Source organism: Bos taurus, chromosome 24 (genome assembly GCF_002263795.3).
Source record: "Bos taurus isolate L1 Dominette 01449 registration number 42190680 breed Hereford chromosome 24, ARS-UCD2.0, whole genome shotgun sequence".
Lineage (NCBI taxonomy): Eukaryota > Metazoa > Chordata > Mammalia > Artiodactyla > Bovidae > Bos > Bos taurus.
This window is the reverse complement of record NC_037351.1, coordinates 57404472-57413196: the sequence shown is the minus strand read 5'-3', so window position 1 is coordinate 57413196 and position 8725 is coordinate 57404472. Positions and strand designations below refer to the sequence as shown.

The 8725-nt window shown below is 47.9% G+C and overlaps 1 protein-coding gene across 14 annotated transcripts in view; it reads right to left on the bottom strand.

The window, feature by feature from the left end:
• Nucleotides 1-8725, bottom strand: part of NEDD4L (NEDD4 like E3 ubiquitin protein ligase) — a 386984-nt gene that overhangs the window by 137429 nt on the left and 240830 nt on the right. The gene's annotated exons all lie outside the window — the stretch shown is intronic.

Genomic DNA, 8725 nt, shown 5'->3' with positions numbered 1-8725 from the left:
CAGGGATTGTGTCAGAATTACCATCCTCTATTTTATCTGTTGCTTCTATTTTCACCAAAGCATTTTTTCCCCCTTTCCCCTTCTTAATGCTCTCTTCCCTCCCCCAGGAGGGAACCCACACCATCCAGAATTCAAACCTTAGCCCCCAGGGCAAAGTGGGCTCAGCAATGCCAAGGCTAACGTGCCTTCCTTTCAACAGCCAAGTCCCCTTTCTCCTCCTTGTCCAGTGCTCTTACCCAGACCTGCCATAAATTCCCCCTTATGACCTGGCTGCCCATCTGCCAAGCAAAAAGCCAAGGGTAGGACAGCCAACCTGGAGCCTGGCACTAAGAAATAAATACTCTCCGGGGAAGAAAACCAACTCTCTTTAGACAGAAACAAGCAGCAGGACATGGTCTACCCCAGCAAAGGGCCTATGCGCAAGGGTGTCAGGAGTGGTAAGCATGGACATCCAACACATCCTGACGATTTCACAGGCCAGGCCCACCTTAGGCACAGCTCAGACCAAAGAGGTGGGTCCTTATATCCTGGAGTCTTCCTTAATCACTTAAGCCTGAAATCTTTCTCAAGCCATCATCTGGGAGGCTGGGGGTGGGGTGGGGTGGTGGTGGTGTGTGGATGGACCGTTATACTTTCTCTAGTAAGCATTTCCTCAGGAATAACAGCATAATCAACCACACTTGTACAGCACATTAGCATCTCCAGAGCTCTTTAAGCGATCTCATTTATTCCTTACAGAAACTCGAACGCGCGTGCTGTCACTTAACAGATAAGGAAGTGGGCTCAGAAAAGCAACATGACCAAGGGTCACAGAAACTGCCAGCAGAGACAAAGGGCCTTAAACCGGGTGCTCTATTTATTTAAAACACTCCAGCAGGGCTATTTTTAAAACTGCAAGCAAAACCTCAACACAAGGCCAGATTTTTTTTTTTTCCCTTGCTACTGGACGTGAACAAGAATCTTTAACAAAACATTAGCGTGAAAAAGTGTCAAAAGAGCCCAGAGAGTTAACCCAACCAGTTGCTCCCACGGGGGTAGGGGGGGCCCACATACACCATGGCGACGACAGGCGGCTGAGCCTCGTCACCAGGGACACCAGCGGCCCCCAGGTGATCGCAGGGTGCAGTGGGGTGGGGGCCTCTGCTTCGTAGGGTGGTCCCACCCTTCTCCAGGCGAGGTCAGGGCACGGGCGGGGGGTGTGGCTTCGAGGCAGCAGTGGCAGAAAGGCTGGTGCTCCTCCGTTCAGGTCAGCCACTCAGCCGTGTTCGCCTCTCTGCGACCCCAGGGACCGCAGCATGCCAGGCCTCCCTGTCCATCCCCAGCTCCCGGAGCAGCCCCACGACGTTGAGGTGGTTCTGGCCCCAGCCAGAGGACCGACTGACACAGGTGCCAGACGGCGGTTTCCCCCAAAATGAGCGCTCGCACAGCTTCGTGTGCAAGATGTGCCACCAGGGCTTTGTATCTTTGCAAGTTACTCAAGAAACATGAAATTCCTTTCATGTCGAACCTGTTTTTGGGGGGTGTTTGTGTGTGTGTGTGTGTGTGTGTGTGTGTGCGTGCAGTGGTTAATCACATGGCATGAAGAAAATCCACCGAAGTGCGCAGGTGTGCTTGTGGCTGACGTCATTTGCTGTGATTTTAAACGTTAACAGATTTTGCTTTAGAGCAAACTTTAGGTAAGTGGCATGTAACGTGAATCAAATGACTGGGGAAACTAAACTGATTCCACTCACTGAGCACCTACTAAAAAAAACGAGACCAGACAAGACACACTTTACCAACAACTACGGCTACAAGGGCCTGCGGGACGAGGCCCATGGCATTTTACTGGAGCCTGAAATTCACTCGCGATTCAGAGGAGACAATGGAGACCGTCATCCTGTATCAAGCCATGTTTTTATTATTTGGAAGAGGTCCTTCACCACCACTTACTAAACTGGATTTAAAAACTGCATCTTGGGGCAAGGCCTAGGTAAAGACCGCTTCTCTCAGTGCCACTTCTGACAGCATGATGGATTTCCTTAAACTACACATTTCTCTTCCCCCTTCGAGTTGAACAACTCCATTCCGACAGCGAGACGCCCACTCGCTCGGCTCGTCGGGGCCGCTGCAGTTGCTGCTCAGCTGTCTGAGCCAGTGTATCCCTGAGCTATGTGGTCAGCCCATCCTGAGCACGGCGGCCCTCCTCCAGCTTCCGGGAAGAGCAGCTGTCCGAGCCCTTCACCCCACAGCCCGCAGGGCTCACCTACATGAGGCGGCTCTGATGACAAGCAAGGGTTAAACTCCCCAAGGCTGCATGTTAAGGGAGCTTATCTGTCACCAAAAAAAAAAAAAAAAATCGACCCAGAAGTTTAGGGGCTTAAAACCACCAGAGCCGTTTAGATGGTCCATCCAGGCTTCACTCAACTGTCGGGCACTTTGGTGGGGATAATGGAAGGCTGGAACTTTTCTCCATGTGGGCTTCTTCACGTGGCAGCCGGATCCTAGAGGCACACACTCCCCAAAGGCAGGAAGCAGAAGCTGCCAGGTCTTTTAAAGACTAAACGCTGAGGGAGCCCAGTGTCCCTGCCTCTGCATTCACAGTGCTGGCCAATGCCAGGGGAGGGGAGACACACCACCTCGTGATGAGCAGGGGTGGTGATCCCGGCAGCCACCCTTATCTTCCATGCGGTCTTCTCATGTTTTCTCAAAGAAGGATGTGTGCCTACAATCTTCTGGATTTAACCAGGGTCAGGATGAAATCTGCACTGAAGGTCAAACAGCCGACTACCACTGTAGTCCAAAAACGGAGCATGTTGCCAATTGGAACTTACTGAATGGATAGATACATTAGCCCAACTCGTTATGAGGTCATAAAGCCCTATCTACAATACCCAACTGTCAACAACCATACAGGGTCACGCAAATGGAAAACCAACAAGACCAGCTTACGTTTCTCTGCCCGACATTTCAAAAGTGAAGATGGAATCTAAAGACACGTAAGGAAATCTTTATGACCTCACACATTCCTATATGTCCTGTCTTTAGGGATCTCAGCAGAGGCTAAATATGCGACACAGAATTTAGGGAAGGAAATAAGAACTGCCTTTTAGGGGGAAAGGGAGTTTGAGATTAGCAGACACACAGTACATATCCTATGATGGATTATCAACAAGGTCCTACTGTTTTAGCACAGGGAACTATATTCAATATCCCGTGATAAACCATAATGAAAAACTATATGAAAACGAATGTAAATACGTATATAACCAAATCACTTACTGTATAGTAGTAATTAACACAACACTCTAGATTAACTCTAATTCAATAAACAGAAAAATTTTAAGCGCCTCCCTATAATTTTTATCACAAGCGCGGGCGGCTGCGACAGCGCACTAAGCGTGGCCGAAAGGAGCCACCCCACGTCCGAGGTCAGGGGCAGAAGCCGGGAGGACCCTATGCCCGAGGGGCGGCGGCCAAGAGGAGCTACCCGCATCCAAGGTCAGGGGCGGCGGCCGAGAGTGCCAGGCTGCGACAGTGCAGGAACGGCCGAGAGGAGCTACCCTCCGTCCGAGGTCAGGGGTGGCAGCCAAGAGGAGCTACCCTACGTCCGAGGCCAGGGGCGGCAGCCAGGATGAGCTACCCCACTCCCAAGGAGCTGTGGCTGCGCGGGCGCAGGAGGGCCTAGAGGAGCGACTCCATGTTCAAGGTCAGGAGGGGCGGCGGTGAGGAGACACCCCTCGTCCAAGGTAAGGAGCAGGGGCTGTGCGGGCGCAGGAGGGCCTAGAGGAGCTATCCCACATGGAAGGTCAGGAGGGGCGGCGGTGAGGAGATAGCCCTTGTCCAAGGTAAGGAGCAGTGGCTGCGCTTTGCTGGAGCAGCCGTGGAGAGATACCCCACGCCCAAGGTAAGAGAAACCCAAGTAAGACGGTAGGTGTCGCAAGAGGGCATCAGAGGGCAAACACACTGAAACCATACTCACAGAAAACTAGTCAATCTAATCACACTAGGACCACAGCCTTGTCTATCTCAATGAAACTAAGCCATGCCCGTGGGGCAACCCAAGATGGGCGGGTCATGGTGGAGAGGTCTGACAGAATGTGGTCCACTGGAGAAGGGAATGGCAAACCACTTCAGTATTCTTGCCTTGAGAACCCCATGAACAGTATGAAAAGGCAAAATGATAGGATACTGAAAGAGGAACTCCCCAGGTCAGTAGGGGCCCAATATGCTACTGGAGATCAGTGGAGAAATAACTCCAGAAAGAATGAAGGGATGGAGCCAAAGCAAAAACAATACCCAGTTGTGGATGTGACTGGTGATGGAAGCAAGGTCCGATGCTGTAAAGAGCAATACTGCATAGGAACCTGGAATGTCAGGTCCATGAATCAAGGCAAATTGGAAGTGGTCAAACAGGAGATGGCAAGAGTGAACGTCGACATTCTAGGAATCAGCGAACTCAAATGGACTGGAATGTGTGAATTTAACTCAGATGACCATTATATCTACTACTGTGGGCAGGAATCCCTTAGAAGAAACGGAGTAGCCATCATGGTCAACAAGAGAGTCCAAAATGCAGTACTTGGATGCAATCTCAAAAACGACAGAATGATCTCTCTTCGTTTCCAAGGCAAACCATTCAATATCACAGTAATCCAAGTCTATGCCCCAACCAGTAACACTGAAGAAGCTGAAGTTGAATGGTTCTATGAAGATCTACAAGACCCTTTAGAACTAACAACCCAAAAAGATGCCCTTTTCATTATAGGGGACTGGAATGCAAAAGTAGGAAGTCAAGAAACACCTGGAGTAACAGGCAAATTTGGCCTTAGAATATGGAATGAAGCAGGGCAAAGGCTAATAGAATTTTGCCAAGAGAACGCACTGGTCATGACAAACACCCTCTTCCAACAACATAAGAAAAGACTCTACACATGGACATCACCAGATGGTCAACACTGAAATCTGGGATTATATTCTTTGCAGCCAAAGATGCAGCTCTATACAGTCAGCAAAAACAAGACCGGGAGCTGACAGTAACTCAGATCATGAACTCCTTATTGCCAAATTCAGACTGAAATTGAAGAAAGTAGGGAAAACCACTAGACCATTCAGGTATGACCTAAATTAAATCCCTTTTGATTATACAGTGGAAGTGAGAAATAGATTTAAGGGACTAGATCTGATAGAGTGCCTGATGAACTATGGACGGAGGTTCGTGACACTGTACGGGAGACAGGGATCAAGACCATTCCCATAGAAAAGAAATGCAAAAAAGCAAAATGGCTGTCTGGGGAGGCCTTACAAATAGCTATGAAAAGAAGAGAAGCGAAAAGCAAAAGAGAAAACGAAAGATATAAGCATCTGAATGCAGAGTTCCAAAGAATAGCAAGAAGAGATGAGAAAGCCTTCCTCAGCGATCAATGCAAAGAAATAGAGGAAAACAACAGAATGGGAAAGACTAGAGATCTCTTCAAGAAAATTCGAGAAGCCAAGGGAACATTTCATGCAAAGATGGGCTCAATAAAGGACAGAAATGGTATGGACCTAACAGAGGCAGAAGATATTAAGAAGAGGTGGCAAGAATACACAGAAGAACTGTACAAAAAAGAGCTTCACGACCCAGATAATCACGATGGTGTGATCACTGACCTAGAGCCAGACATCCTGGAATGTGAAGTCAAGTGGGCCTTAGAAAGCATCACTATGAACAAAGCTAGTGGAAGTGATGGAATTCCAGTTGAGCTATTTCAAATCCTGAAAGATGATGCTGTGAAAGTGCTGCACTCAATATGCCAGCAAATTTGGAAAACTCAGCAGTGGCCACAGGACTGGAAAAGGTCAGTTTTCATTCCAATCCCAAAGAAAGGCAATGCCAAAGAATGCTCAAACTACCACACAATTGCACTCATCTCACACGCTAGTAAAGTAATGCTCAAAATTCTCCAAGCCAGGCTTCAGCAATACGTGAACCATGAACTTCCAGATGTTCAAGCTGGTTTTAGAAAAGGCAGAGGAACCAAAGATCAAGTTTCCACCATCCAATGGATCATCGAAAAAGCAAGAGAGTTCCAGAAAAACATGTATTTCTGCTTTATTGACTATGCCAAAGCCTTTGACTGTGTGGATCACAATAAACTGTGGAAAATTCTTCAAGAGATGGGAATACCAGACCACCTGACCTGCCTCTTCAGAAACCTATATGCAGGTCAGGAAGCAACAGTTAGAACTGGACATGGAACAACAGACTGGTTCCAAATAGGAAAAGGAGTAGTCAAGGCTGTATATTGTCACCCTGCTTATTTAACTTATATGCAGAGTACATCATGAGAAACGCTGGGCTGGAAGAAGCACAAGCTGGAATCAAGATTGTCGGGAGAAATATCAATAACCTCAGATATGCAGATGACACCACCCTTATGGCAGAAAGTGAAGAGGAACTCAAAACCCTCTTGATCAAAGTGAAAGAGAATGAAAAAGTTGGCTTAAAGCTCAACATTCAGAAAACGAAGATCATGGCATCCAGTCCCATCACTTCATGGGAAATAGATGGGGAAACAGTGGAAACAGTGTCAGACTTTATTTTTTGGCGCTCCAAAATCACTGCAGATGGTGACTGCAGCCATGAAATTAAAAGACGTTTACTCCTTAGAAGAAAAGTTATGACCAACCTAGATAGCATATTGAAAAGCAGAGACATTACTTTGCCAACAAAGGTCCATTTAGTCAAGGCTATGGTTTTTCCTGTGGTCATGTATGGATATGAGAGTTGGACTGTGAAGAATGCTGAGTGCTGAAGAACTGTGATGCTGAATTGTGGTGTTGGAGAAGACTCTTGAGAGTCCCTTGGACTGCAAGGAGATCCAACCAGTCCATTCTAAAGGAGATCAGCCCTGGGTGTTTATTGGAAGGAATGATGCTAAAGCTGAAACTCCAGTACTTCGGCCACCTCATGCAAAGAGTTGACTCATTGGAAAAGACCCTGATGCTGGGAGGGATTGTGGGCAGGAGGAGAAGAGGACAACAGAGGATGAGATGGCTGGATGGCATCACTGACTCGATGGATGTGAGTCTGAGTGAACTCCAGGAGTTGGTGATGGATAGGGAGGCCTGGCATGCTGCGATTCATGGGGTTGCGAAGAGTCGGACACAACTGAGCGACTGAACAGAACAATCATTTTTAAGAGCAATAGGGACAGCGTAAAGGAATAATGTGTGTAATTAAATAGTTAATAAAGGGACAAAGTATGCTATTAAATAGTTCATCCCACTAGGGGTCTGTAAGTAAAAAAATATGGGAGACCCCTGTAAACGAATGGTTACTCAAGAGAGCAGCTTTGCTTAACCATAAGCCCAAGCAGGCTTGCTTATAAACAAAACCATGCCACAGAAGCACAGGACATGCCCCTGGACAATAAAACAATGGAGACACGAGAAACGCATCCTGCCAGCGAGCTCAGCAAGTTAGGGATCCCTAGGACGTGCTCTCTGAACACATAAAACACAGTAATTTGTGGACCTGGCTTGGGCACGTAGGGATAGTAAAACTCCCCTGCTCAACCTGGAGGAGGAGCTGGTGATGGACGCAGGATGTCCACTCAAGAAAGAGGAAGGCATTCTTCTCTCCCTCCCCACTTCTCCTTCGATTATAAAACTGTATCCCCATGAGTGATCTTGGGGCCTGGCACCCTCCTGCCCACCTGCCTGTGAGCCTCAGAAGCATCCTATTCTAACAAATCACTTCCCATCTCTCACTTTGCCTCTTGCTGAATTCTTTGCTGCGCTGAGACATAAAGGACTGTGGTACTGGAGGCTCTTCAGAGCCCCCGAAACGACACCCAGATGGTTTGCAGAGGCGCAACTGGAGTGAGGAACCCTTTATACATCTCAAAGGTGGTATCAGGTGCTAAGTGCTCTTCCTCCAGAAAGTCAGATGACTTGTATTTTTAAAAACAGCTACTTTTTTTTCCCTAGGCTCCAGAGAAGCTGGATCGAAATTCGACTTTTTTGATCTACCAAGGTGCTTCCACGTGAGCTATGGACAGGACACAACCTCTGACGTGAAGGCGCTGCGGTCTGGGCTCATCTTCAACGGCCCAAGGACCACCCCCTGCTTCCCTCTCTGTGCTCAGTGTCACTGTGATCCCCCTTCGCTCCCCCAGCTCCCTTCACAGGACCTCTGCGGGCAGGAGAGCAGGTTTCTTCTGCCCGCGCGCTCTTCACCCTCGCAGCTCACCCGTCAGACCCGGCCACACTCAGCCACTGAGAGGGCTTCCCCTGGCCACCCTTCTTCACACAGGCCTCCCCACCACTCTGTCTCAGCCTCCTGTTTACCTCCTTTGGCATATTTACATAAATGCTCACTTCATTTAGTTGTATCTTTTTACCATCTAGCATAACTAGAGTAACTGGAACACGAGCCTCCCAAGAGCATGGCCGCGTCTCTCTTACGGAACACTTGCACCTCCAGAGCCGCATCTAGGAGGTAAAAGGGATTCAGAAGGGTCACGGATCCTCCCTGACCTTCGGGTTCATAAAGGAAGCAACAACAAGCAAACCACAAACTGCTCTGGAGTTCATTAATTTTTTTTGTTAAAGGGAGGAAGTTGCATTAAATAATATTAATTTCCTGCCAGCTTTACCACTGAATTATAGCTTATTCCACAGCTGTTACCTAGAGACTTGGGTTTAGTAAACAGATACTATTTAATCAGTTAAATTTCCAATAAATTTAACACTGCAAAAT